This window comes from Notechis scutatus, chromosome 5 (genome assembly GCF_049901735.1).
Source record: "Notechis scutatus isolate UNSWTSFEM ecotype Mainland chromosome 5, rNotScu1.2, whole genome shotgun sequence".
Classification (NCBI taxonomy): domain Eukaryota; kingdom Metazoa; phylum Chordata; class Lepidosauria; order Squamata; family Elapidae; genus Notechis; species Notechis scutatus.
The window spans coordinates 73,592,392-73,606,183 of record NC_142013.1 but is presented as its reverse complement, the minus strand read 5'-3'; the positions used below and the strand labels follow the sequence as shown (position 1 = coordinate 73,606,183).

The 13,792-nt window shown below is 40.0% G+C and overlaps 1 long non-coding RNA gene across 1 annotated transcript; it reads right to left on the bottom strand.

Moving 5' to 3' along the window:
• Window positions 1-508: 508 nt before the first annotated feature.
• LOC148130535 (uncharacterized) lies at window positions 509-12,092 on the bottom strand. Its single transcript, XR_015749866.1, has 3 exons — window positions 11,985-12,092; window positions 3,801-3,872; window positions 509-621 (listed from the first exon to the last, which is right to left on the bottom strand). It is a non-coding gene; the product is annotated as an uncharacterized LOC148130535 (long non-coding RNA).
• Between the last annotated feature and the right edge of the window lie 1,700 nt (window positions 12,093-13,792).

Below are 13,792 nucleotides of genomic sequence, written 5' to 3'. Positions count from 1 at the left end.
GAATATGTAAATACCGAGGGGCTGTTCTCATATTTTCCCAAACTATAGCGTAAACTTACACGGGAACCTATTTTTTAATGCTAGGTCATCATGATGTCTCTCAGTCAACTTATTTTAGCTCATATGTTTAGTACTCTTTCAGAAGTGCTTTTCTGCTGTTCAGAAATAATCTGACTAGCGGGTCAGAGGCTCAGAGCACCCTAACAGCTGCCTATCTGGTCTGTTTACTGGACAGTTTGACAAGGTGTTAAACATTCTGTTCCAACACCTATCTGTTTTCATCCATTCCATGGCCACCCAGAATAGAGTTTGTATTTGAAGTATTCCTTTTACTTGTGACGGGAAAAGCACTCGTTTCATGGGGGAAAAATTCTCAGTCATCCAGATCATGGTTGTCTCCTGCTTTTTCAGGAGGCAACTGGACTTCTTTGCTTTTTCTTTTGAAGACATTTCGTTTCTCATCCAAGAAGCTTCTTCTTCTCTGACAGGATAGTGGGGAATGGGAGGATTTATATTCCTTGCAGACAGCTGGTCATCTGCATCCTTTGAAGCAGGATGCTCATTGAAGCACTTGGAGGTTTACCTGTTTCCTCAAGGTCACCTGAGTAGTGCTCCTGGTTCCTGTAGTGTTAAATGGGAGCAGATGAGGAAGGAGCAGGACTCAGAAGTGCGAAAAATCTCCTTTTTAACAACCAGAATCAAAAGCAAACAAATGCAGTCAGCGCCGGCTTTAGTCCAACACTTCAGTCACTGACGGGGGACTCAATCTTCCCGCCAGCGGCTGAACCAATGAGTGGAGTTTGACATCAGACTCCACTTTGCATATAACGTAAACTCATGTAAATGTAGCATCATGCATATTTAACATGTAGTCTGAATTTTTTTCTCTGGAAATCCATTCCTACTCCCACACCATTCAAAGGGTGTTCATCCCAAATTGTGATGACCCAGGACAAGGCAAAGGCCACACAGCCAGCTGAGAGTTCAAACTCCACTTTAATGCTCCAACTTTCCCCCCAAACACTCCCATATTATGTAAGTCCCAGAGCAAAGCACTCACATGCACAGAGAGCAGACCCTGGCTATGAGTAGTCCAGCAAAATGCTGTTGGCACAAAGACTGCAAAGCAAGAAGTCCAGCAAGGCAAAGAAACAAGGAAATGAGTCCACGAAGCAAGGAAGAAGCAATGAGTCCATGAAGCAAGGAAGAAACAATGAGTCCACAAAGCAAAGAAGAATCAAGCACGTCTGGAAATGCCAGAAGTCAGCAATGGCACACAAAAACTCCACAAATTCAGCATTTGTTCCTGATAAATGCCCCTCTCCACAGTGTCTTCTTAAGTCTCAGTCCCCAGGTGTGCCTTGTGAAGAGGGATGAGGTGCTCTCTTTTCAAGTTGTCGGGTCAGCCTGAACTGTTCCTACCTCCTCTCCACTCCCTGTGCTCGGGGATTAGGAGGGGGCGGCCCTTGCTCATCGCCTGAGCTCCGTCGCTCCTCATTTCCACTGCCTGCTCTCTCTCAGTTGTCCTGCACCCGTTCCTCTCTGCTGGCAAGCTGTCCCAAGCCAGAGGAGCCTGAGCAGAGGTGGATTATAGCTGGTTCTCACTGGTTCAGGCAAACAGGTAATTAAGATTCTGTAGTTTGGCAAACCGGCAAATCCCACGACTGGCTGGCCCTGCCCTGATGGGGTGGAGGTGAGGATTTTGCCTTATCATTGGTCTGGGATGGGGTGGAAATGAGGATTTTGCATTATGATTGCTCATAAGTAAGTAAGAACCAGTAAAAGAGGAATGGAAAAATCCCTTTCTGTAGATCAGCATTTTTCAGTCTTGGCAAGTTTACGAACTTCATACTGCCTGGGAATTCTGGAATTGAAGTCCATGCACTTTAAAATTGCCAAAGTTAAGAAGCATGGGTCTACTTTACAGCTTAGGATTTTCCATTACTGTTTTATTTAGAATTTGCTGCAATTAAATAAACAAATAGTGATTAAAGTGATAGGAACCATTACTGGGCTTTTAGTGAGAAACTGAAATTAAAAGTTGATCTGGGCTTTGATTATTAGATATGGGATTATGGAAATAATATAGAGAAATGTTAGAGTAAGAGTTTGATATATTTTTACTTATATATGTACCAAAGAAAATTGGAATTCATTCTTTTTTGGTTTTCCTTCTTTTCTTCTTTCTTTCTTACACTTTCACTTTCTTTCCTGAACCTTTTCCTTTTTCAAATGTTTTTTATTCGTTTATCCCTTAGCTTTGTATTTTTTTTTTGATGTATGAAGGATCAAATACTCAGCCATTATAATTCTACACTCCTTATTTATAGCAATCATATCAAGATTTAGAATGAAATCCACTGGGAGCCATCTCATATAAGGCAGGCTCTGAGTCTTTCCAATGAAAAAGTGTTTATCGATAGAAGAGAATATTTGTAGCTCAGGGTTGAATTGTGAGTCCTTGGTGCTCTCTGAGCTTGATGGTTTTCTTGCAGATGTTTCATTACCAAACTAGGTAACAACATCAGTACTAGAAGGGAGTGGAGTTTGCTCTTATTTTCATACTAGTGGATTACTCTGTCAGTGTTGATCGCTTCACAAACAGTGTTTTGATTGGTGCCAGGTCTCTACAGCCTCAGGCAGAGAAGGGCTATTCTCTGCATGCCTCCCTCAAATGTTCTTTAAAATACATTCCTTTAGGAACCTCCAACATGCAAACTGTGGTTACTCATTCTAAAACGAACCTTCTTTACATGGAGCTTCAAAATTTGCTGTTTGCTGGGAAGACGTGTAGCTAAAAGTCAGTCTACATTTAGTGTACATCTGATTTTGGAGATATTTCTTCATAACCAAACAAATGTGTATTTTATGTGCAGTTCGCACCCCTTGCTTGCTGGATCTGGATGTCACAAAGCAAAGCCCACATTTGTAATTAACCCAGCACCTTGTTTTGACTGGCAGACTCCTGCAGGAGACTGAGTGCACACCCCCTGGCCATTCCCACCCACCCATGCCCACCCAGCCAGCCATTAGGACAGAGAACTGGTTGTTGAAAAATTTGAAGCCCACCACTGGGCCCAAGGCTGCCTCGTCCTGCTCCTCCCCACATTCCTCCGAAGCCAATGAGCTACTCCCTCCACCTCCATCAGCCCCAGCTCCTGCTTGTCCTCCTCCGCAGATTCAGGCTCTGACAGGAGCATGACAAAAATTGTATAGCTAAAAGTCTGTAGAGATTCTCAGTCATCCAGGACATGGTTGTCCCATAGGTACTTTTTCAGGAAGCAACTGGACTTTCTTCTTTGTTCTTTTGAAGAAATTTCGCTTCTCATCCAAGAAGCTTCTTCAGCTCTCTTCAGCTTCTAAACCTCCAGGTGCTTCAACGACCTGCTAAAAGGATGCAGATGACCAGCTATCTACATGGAATATAAATCCTTCCATTCCCCACTATCCTGTCAGAGCTGAAGAAGCTTCTTGGATGAGAAGCGAAATGTCTTCAAAAGAAAAAACAAGGAAGTCCAGTTGCCTCCTGAAAAAGCACTTTTGAGACATGGGAGGAAAAATGACTCCATGAGGATCCACTAATCATTTCTATGTTTCTTTTCTTGCATTAAAACATTATTCAGGAGCAGTAACCAACATAATTGCTATAGCTGGCTAGGGATGTGGCAATCAAAATAGTAAATATAATTCCACTCTACTTTCTGTTGGCTCTAGCACTGTTGTATAGCACTTTGATGTGGATCTCTGACTGCAGTAAGAGTGTTTATAGCTTTGGTGTTTATAACCAAATGTTTGATTACCTTCACTGTATGCAGTAGCAATATCTCTTGGATCATCCCATTTTACTCTTGGTGGAATTCAATTCCTTCAATCTGTGAAAAAGATACATTCTCTCCATTAATATTTGGACCCCTTGACTCTGATTAGCTCTGCCTCTATGTTTTGTACCAAATATATATTATTTATTTTATTATATTCATATGTTGCTTTTTCAAATTACCCTAAATTGATTACAAATTACCCTAAATTAATTAATTGATTATTAATTTCAAATTGTGTGACATTAACAGTAAATTGGATCTAATCAGTTTATAATTTGGATTACAGAGCATCATAAAATCCAAGAACTATAAAATAGCTGGGAAATTGGAAATAACATCCTGGAAAAACAGACTTCCTATATTGCTGGTTAAAAAAAATGCAGAGACATGATCATATAGTAACTAAAAATTAAATATAGCTCCAAGAAAATGTGATTGATACCTTTATAAAATACTTGCACACTCTCAGATTCATACTACTTATTCTGTTCACTAACCTCTCTAGAGTGAATAGTTAGGGCCCACTAAGGCAGGGGTCTCCAACCTTTTGGACTTCAGGGATCACCAAACTCATAATTTTAAATCCCACAGACCAGAGACCCTGGGAAAATCCCCCCAAAATGCAGGAAAATTTCCCACCAATTTTCCTACCAATTGATCTTTCCTTATTTGGGATCTCAGGATACCATCTCCAGCTCCGTAAGGAAAGCAGCAGAAGCAGCAGAAGTCTTCCTTTCTCTTCCCCAAACTCCGCCAGAAATGAGTCTTTGTGAGACTTGTCATGCCGGTGCAGCCTCTTGGAGCAGGATGCCTTTCAGGGTCCCAAAGACTCATTTCTGGTGGAGTTTGGGGGAGAGAAAGAAAGACTTTTGCTGCTTTCCTTGCGTGCAGCCAAAAGCAGAAGAAAGAAGTGGAAAGAAGCAGCCCAGTGGCCAGGTGAGGCATGTGAGGGGAGTAGGCCAAGTTCTCCCCCTCTGACCTCCCCCCCTCACTATCTCATGTTGTTCACAATGTAAGCAACGCAAGCCTCGTGTTCCCGCGGGCCATGTGGGTGATACAGCCTTGTGTTCCCATGCAGCCTGGATTAATTGCTTTGGGAGGATGCTTTGGGAATGACATTTCTCTGCAGACCACCAAAATTTTCATTTCACGGACCACCAGTGGTCCCTGGCCCACTGGTTGGCAACCACTGCACTAAGGTATCTTGCAGCTTGAAACAGCAAGAGATAGTGAGAAACAGTCATTCAAGTACAGAAACTGGTGGGGAAACAACTGCATCTTTTAACATTACCAGCAATATTAGACTGGGCAAAACAACAACAACAAAAACAACAACAAAACAGGGAAAGTGGTATGGAACTTTGTTGTCTGACATTATATTATCATTTTCCCTGAGGCATTTAGCACCTTGAATGTCTAGCTCATTCTTTCTAAGGCTGAGCTAGTCATCATCTTGTTTGATTTTGTAAGAAGATCACTGCTTTTGCTCAGGTCAGTAACATGTTCCCAGTGGAGCTTAACCAGGTTTCAATATTCAAAAGCATTTTCATACTCTGCAAGTAGCCAACTCCCAGATAAGCAGAAGTTAACACCAGGCAAAAATCAAGCAGAAAATAATACCTTAATCAAGGAGCTACCAAGGGGAAAAAACCCACTAAGCTACTAAAACTGGCAGGCAAGCTACTAGGTTTAAACAGAGGGTAAACACTACATTTTAAGACAAATGTTAAAAATAGGAATGTAGAATTTATGATTCCATCCTCTCATTTTGGGAGGTTTATAAAGTTAAAGGAAAGTTTTTGGCCTTTGTTTTGTGTTTGTGCACTGGGCAATTTATAATTCTGGGTGATAGAACAGAGGGAGGGAGGGAGGGAGGGAGAGAGAGGGAGGGAGGGAGGGAGGGAGGGAGAGAGAGAGAGATTGGAATGGAAGAGGAAAGAAAATACAGCAGGATTATAAATACTATGGCTGATATTATGTTCAAGAAGTTCAAGAAATGATTAATTATGCATTGTAGGTGTGTCAGTGCCAGGAAAAAACTAGAGCCTCAGTCTCATAAATCCTGTTATTATCATCTAAATTATATGTTCTTATTTTAAAGTGCTAATGGATGACTAACAACTATACCGTTGCCCTGGCATGGACTTGCTTGAATAGCAATGTGGACATTTTGCATAGCATATCTGTGAGGCAAGTGCCCAGGAATGCAGTATAATGTTACTGTTAAATATTTTCTTCTATTTGAGAATTCATGATTTAGACATAATTCCTTAATGCCAATGACTTTGAAAGAAGGAGAGTGAGTCGGCTTCTTCTCCTTTTCACAGGGTCTATGCACTCTTGTTTGCTTTTTAGCTTCAACAAACAAAATACCTAGTCTAGGTGTAAGCAGCTACAGTGTGTATATTCCAGATATTTCAAATTAAAATTCTGACAGGATCCTTCCATTCCCCACCATCCAATCAGAGCTGAAGAAACTTCTTGGATGAGAAGCAAAATATTTTTCAAAGAAAAACAAGGAAGTACAGTTGCCTCCTGAAAAAGCACCTTTGGGACACCTGGTTGACTGAAAATCTCCATAGACATTTATCAGTAGGAGGGTATTGCAGTATATAAAGTGTAACAACGATAAATTTAGATTGTAAAATTAATACTGGAGAGTGTAGTTTAAAGTTGAAAGGGATATGTTTGAAAAGGATAAGAAAACATGTAAGTCTGAAGAATAGCAATTATGTTTTAACTGTCTACTTAAGTTATATGGTAAAATGAAACCATCCCCAAATAGAAAAAAGAGAAAACTAAAGTTAAGCCAAGTTAATTTAGTTTCACCAAAGTGACGGACAACCATGACAAGCAAAAAAGGAATAAATCCAAATCTGTGACTCAGAACACAAATTAATTATACAAAACATCATTCTAAAGATTATTTTTCAAAGATCTTTGATAATTGCTTCTCTGTTTCCACTTTTCTACTTTATGCATCATCCAGATGAATTTTAAACCAAAGCTCCCTGGACCTTTTTGCCCAAATGCACCTTGTTTTATATCCTTCTCTGTATTTTGCAAACATAACTTTACTGCAATACTTTCTTCAAAAATATTGGGATAGTTCTACACTACAGCATTCTAATTTGGGCACCAAATGCACTTTTCTTAAATGCTTCCTATGCTTTTTGATGAGTGAACTTAGCCAGACCAAAGAAACTGGCATTCTTTGAAATGTCTTTCAAATCAAACAGAGGCCCTTGTCTTGAACACTCATGTTTTGACTGTGATGTGGGGACTACTGCAATGCACTCTACATAAGGCTGCCCTTGAAGACCACTTGGATATTTCAGGTGGTTCAAAATGTGGCAGTATTTATGGACATGCCACAAAATATCTGTGTAACACTTTTGTTTTGCAACCTGTAAAAGGTTACCAGAAGATTTGTGAGCACAATCAAAATGCTGACTATATAACTTTACAACAGTTTGTTTAGTGACCATTCAAAGTTACAACAGCATTGCAAAAAGTGACTTATGACCATTTTTCAAAGTTACGACCTCTGCAGCATCCCCATGGTCATGTGATCAAAATTCAGATGCTTGGCAACTGGTTCATAGTTATGACCATAGCTGCATCCCAAGTTCACGTGATCACCTTTTGCAACCTTCTGAGAAGCAAAATCAACGGGGAAGCCAGATTTACTTAACAACCTGGTTGCTAACTTACCAATTGCAATGATTCACATAACTGGGATAAGATAGGTTGTAAAATCAGGCAAAACTCACTTAACAAATATCTCACTTAACAACAGAAATTTGGGGCTTAATTGTGGTCATAAGTTGAGGACTACCTGTACATGATATAGACCCTAATTGTTTCTACCCATTCTACAGAATCTGACAGAAGGGAATGCTTCAGGTCCCATCTATTAATGGCATCTAATAAGAGCCAAGACCCATGCCTTCTGTTATGGTCCCTCCATTTGGAACAACATCTCCCAAGACATTTGAAGGAGCCCAAACCAGCTTTCCTTTTAGAGAAGCCTTGAATGGGGGCTCTTTACCCAGGCTAAGTTATGATGCGGGCTCCTTGCATGGAAGGTACTATCTCTGTTCCACAGGATGACATTTTCTTTCATTTTATTGTCTGGTGTTATATTTCTTTAATTTCACATATATATGCCACCCAGACTGTGAAGAAATACAGGTAATCCTTAATTTATGACCACAATTAAGCCCAAAATACCATTTGCTGATCAAGACAGTTTCCAAGTGAGTTTTACCACGTTTTGCAACCTTTCTTGCCACAGTTGTGCAGTTAAGTTAGTAACCTGATTAAGTGAATCTGGCTTCCCTAGTGACATTGATTGTCAGAAAGCCACAAGAAGTGATCACAGGATTCTGGGACACTGTAGCAATCATAGATACGTTACCAAGCATCCAAATTCTGATCCCATGACTGTGAGGATGCTGCAATGATCATAAGTGTGAAAAACCAGTCATAAGTCACTTTTTCCAGTGTTGTAACTTTGAACGGTCACTGAATAAATGGCTGTAAGTCAAGAACTACCTGTATGGAAATATGAATTATAAACAATAAACATAGAAGATAGAGAAGATATGAAGAGCTTTCATAAAGTAGGGTGATGGTGATGCTTAAACCACTGTCTTCAGCAGTTGAAAGTCAATTACGAGTTGGAGTGCAGATTCAGTGAACTATACCATGTCTAGCTCATTAATTGCAAGTCATCCCTGAGGTTACTCTTTGCCCCCATTGCTCTCATCCATCTCTAGAAAATCCGAGGGCTGGACTGGTGCAGAGAATTTGCTTTCTAACCCAAAAGTAAAGGAAGTGGCAATGCTCACAAATAAATACTCTTCCTGGAGCAGAGGTGGGGTACAGATAATTCTCCTTCCTGGAAGTTTCTGACCAGCTGGTTACTTGCAATATCCTGCTGCAAGTTGCTGCAACAATAGTGTGTCCTGTGCTGAATGTAGATTTCTCTTTGCAGAGATCAGATTAAACTAACCTTTCACACATGTATGAAATGTATGTTCTTCTGGGTTTGGATACAAAAGACCACAATTCCATTTTTGGGTAGTCTTGATGCTTATAATATAGGGGTTTGCTGTTTTGTTTTGGTTGGCATGCCAAGAAATCTAATCTTTTATAAATGAACAGATCAAACTAACAGAACAAGGAAAGCTTCATGTTCTGATGCTAATGACCCAGCTGAGATATAATTAGAACCATAGTGTGAGAAACAGACTTACCAGACAGAAATCTGACAGTCATGAAGTGAAGCAGCAAGAAGTTTATTGCATATAAAATACGTTCTTGTAGGCACACGGAGGAGTACATTTCAACTTTTTATTCCCTGCATCCAAACCACAAATCCCTCCCCACAGCCCCTTTGACAAAGACCACAGGGTTACAATCTTCCTGGAATGCCTGTTTCTCCATGAATCTCCCCATGCTTAATCTGTTTCTTTACCTTTTGCCCAGTCCCCCCTTTTCCAGACCACTTTTTGTCCCTTTTTTATTTCTTAACATATATTTCTTGTTTCCTTACAATCCTTATTATGCATAAGCATAATAAATAGAGGCAACCAGTTAATTAATTTCTCCACTACATAACTAGGTTGTGTGGTTAAAACTATTAATTAATCTGCTTGCCCAAGTTGACTTGCTTATCAGAATTACAGACATGTAATTCTGTTTTCCAGTTGTGACCTTTTTACCTTTAATGTCCCAATGTCCTACTGGACTTTTAAACACACATCTCTCAAAAATGGCTTTCTTTGCAAAAATACTATCTCCATCAGTTTCTTAAAATAGTAAGAAGATCCACATCATTAGTTCCATGATATAAACTGTTCAAATGTACTTTCCAACATTTAATTAGTGTTTGAAATAATGAAAGAAAATCTGATTTATTGTTTTTGCATGAAATAATTGAATTCAACAAACCAATTCTTAGATTTGAAAAATCAAAGTTAGTACTATGAAAACTACCCAAAACAATCAGGTTGGACAGTAGATGTCCTAGTTTATTCATGAAAGAAATGCTTGGTTCTCTCATCTGGAGTCTAGCAATGAAACTTTACATTCCTCTTTGCTGTAAAGAGTTACTCACCTGCTCTCTTTTCTGTGCATCCACTAATCATGAAGGGGAAAAATGGTAGAAAATACTAAAGCCATATTACCTAAATATGGAGGGCTATAAGATCAGGACTTCAGAACACAAAATCTGTAGATAGCAGCAAAGGTATCTCCATATCTCCATAAAGGTATCCATCCAAATTTGTTGCCATTTACTGATTTGCCAAATATTGCAACTCCAATATTAGTAGCTCTAGTCAGGTAAAAGTGTATAATTTGTCTGATCTCTCAAAAATATATTACCATGTCCCTTTGGTTCTCTGGCTTCAGCTCCTCACAGAACCAATTATTGTTTTCAACTGTATAAATATAGCAGTTCCCATTACACATTACACATCACTTGCCAGTTACACACACACAGCAACATCATATCAGACTGTTCTATTCCTTTGGCTGTACGTATATATTATACTAAGCCATATGTGGAATAGGATGATATTATTTTGGTTTAGCATTTGGTGAATGAGACATTTAAAAATCATGGTTTAGCATTAGTTAAGCCACTCTATTTTAGGCATAATGATTTTAGAAAATAATTATATGCATACCATGCAATATTGGTATAATTTCATTTTGCCACCCTTTTTTCTGTGATTGTATTTTATATTGTTTGTTACTTTTTAACTTAATAGGGTTCTTGATTCTGTCTTATTTACAGCTTAAAGCAACTTTGTTAGGCTAAGCAAAAATTCAATGAATGATTCAGGCTTCATGATTGAGCACAGATTTCAATCTAATTTCTCCTGCTCTAATCACACTTTAAAAGTATGGGGAAAATATAGCCCCCCAAAGATTGTACACACGCAACTCTTATCATTCTTAATCACTGTATACTAGTTAAAGCTGAAGGAAAAGTTCTCCCACTCAAGAAAATGTAGCACACAGAACTTCAAATCTAAGTATATATAACCTTTTGTTTGAAGTGATACCCTGTTTCTCCAACAATACGGCCTCCCCCAATAGGAAGTCCCAGCATGTTTTATAGGCATGAAATGAAATTAAGCCCCTCCCCCCAAATTAAGGCCTATATTAAAACATGCGAAATGTGGGGGAAATGGCGGGGGGACTTGCTGTTAGGAAGTACTTTTGTTGCACACCCGGATATGGTGCTGCCTGTATTGACCCTGATACAAAGTGCCCCACCAACGCCGAGGTCAACATCCAAGCCATCGCTGCCCGCCTGCCCGAAGATGCAAGGGGGGGGAATTAAGTCACCCCCGAAAAGACGGCCTAGCCATTTTTTCGGGACTCAAAAAAAAATAAGACCCGGCCTTATTATATGAGAAACACGGTAGGAAAAACATTATATAGGTGCACAATTATGGGTCTTTCCCACAGATTAGAACAAATAGCTTCCAGGATTTGATGATTCATTTGGTTTGTTTTAGGCCAAAAACTATAAAAATTTCATTCCTTTCACAAATGGATCATCCAGGTGCTAATGCCTTGCAATTTTTGCTATGAGTAGTGGTGGAATGGAAAACAGGTTGCTGAGATGATGACCTTTCGCCATGAGATTTTGTATAGATACTGTGTCCTTTATAATATAATGATGAAAGTAATCTTTTATAATGTTATTGAAATTGTTTTTCTACCATTGTGTGAAACTGCTATGCAATATTCATGACTACAAACCGTTGAGATATTACAATTTGTTTCATTGGCTGTTCTTAGAAGCAAAACAGATTTCTTTAATGAATGAACATAAGGCTATGCAAATTAAGGAAGAATCCATAGCTACTTCCAAATTAGTGTGTCAAATGAACTATTTTATTTAAACTTGTAAGCATTATCTCTGTAAGGCTCTTTACCTAGTAACATACATAGACTTGTGTTCTGTCTCGCCTTTCCTCTTTCCCAAAAGATGAAAGAGTACACACACACACACAAACACAGGCAGGCAAGCTGGCTCGGACTTCGCAGAGTTAATTCTTTGGAACTGATACTATTCTTGGCATTCCACCACGTCCTGCCTGCCAAGTCCAAACTGGCAGCAAATAAAGTTTTACTCACAGAGATAAATGATTCTTTTACTTCATAAAAATCACAAGGTAGTCCACAAAATAATCATTCACGAAGAAAATCTGAAGTAAGGTTAAACTTTGTCCCGTACAAAGTTTAAGGAGAAAATACACCCACTTTTATCCCCTGTGGGGTGTGGCTCAATGACTCACTCTCTGACCCTCCCATGCCTCCTACGTTGCTGCTCATGTTTCTCCCTACGACATTGCTTGGGGTCAAGCCAATACTCTTCCTCTTCACTCCCTGTCAGGGGCTGCTCTGACATGCCTTCCTCCTGATTAATCTCAGACTGTTCCTCTCGGTTGTCTGATGGAACCTGAGGCATTACCAGGGAGGAAGGTCCTGGGGAGGTAGGCATTGCCAGGGAGGAAGGTCCTGGGGAGGACGGCATTCCCAGTTCCTCCCCCTCATCTTCCAGGTCCTCTTCCTCTGACAGCATAGGCTCTGGAATCGGGGCCACAACAGACTTGTATGGGTTATCACTTTTTATACAAATATTTTATGGTGCTGTAAGTATGGTCATTAAATACAATGCTCCTTCAGAGTCTCTTAGGAAATGTCTTCATTCAAGAAAGTTTGCATAGAAAGGCTAAGATATTAGGGTTAATTTATGTGAAATAAATAAGGAAGCATTAATAGCCAATTAAGTAGCACATGGGGAACGGGTTAAAACTGTACCCTGGCAAGACAGAGTGGCTCTGGGTTTGGGGTTGTTTGGACTCATGACTCCTGCTCGAAGAGCAGGTGGTGATCGTGGCCAGGAGGGCCTTTGTACAACTGTGGCTTGTGCACCAGTTATACCTTTTCCTGGACTGACAATCCCTACTCACGGTCACTCGTGCCCTAGTCACTTCCCATTTTGACTATTGCAACACGCTCTACATGGGGCTGTCCTCGAAGAGCATCCAAAGCTCCACTTGGTGCAAAATCCAGCAACCTGCATGTTTTTGTGCAGACCTTGGTGTGCACATGTATCACCTCTCCTGCCGGAGCTGCATTGGTTTCTGACTTGCTTCTGGGTGCTGTTTTTCACCTTTAAAACCCTTCAGGTTATCTGAGGGGCCATCTCTTGTTTGTCACATCTACCTGACTCACCAGAACGGAGAGGCAAGGAATGCTGCGGGTCCCTTCCCATAGGGAGATACACCTGGTGGGACCCAGAAGAAGAACCTTTCTACAAAAAAGAAGTTTGTAGTTTTTAGCTCTTAATAGTTCTAACAAATACTAGGGGGTTTATTATTTTGCTAGAATGTGTAGTGCAGTACTGTCAAACTGCAGGCCTGTGGGCAGAATACAATCCGTGCAGGCCACACCCGCTCTGTCTCCGCAAAGGCAAGAACACTGTGACACGTTACATCTGGTCCACAACGTGATCAAGTTTTGACACCCCTGGTATAGTGCAAGGTTCCTATAGTGGTTCATTTTCTTGGACAGCAGTTGAGCTACAGCAGTGTTTTTCCACCTTGGCAACTTCAAATGTATACATGCTGGCTGAGGAATTCTGGGAGTTGAAATTCACACATCTTAAAGCTGCCAAGATTGAAAAACATTATAGCAAGGGACGAGAGAAATGTTAATGTACACATTATGACAGCATGATATTCAGCATGATAGATAAATATTCATAAGGAGACAGAAGGGACTAAATTCCTTAGTCTTTGATTGGCTGCCATGATATCAACTTTTAACTATTTTGTCCCCCTGAAATTTAGCTTGGCAAATTATATTCTTATGAGCATTTTTGTGCAGATAATGTGATTAGAGGGCTTATTTACTTAAAGTACCTTTTTAGATAAAGA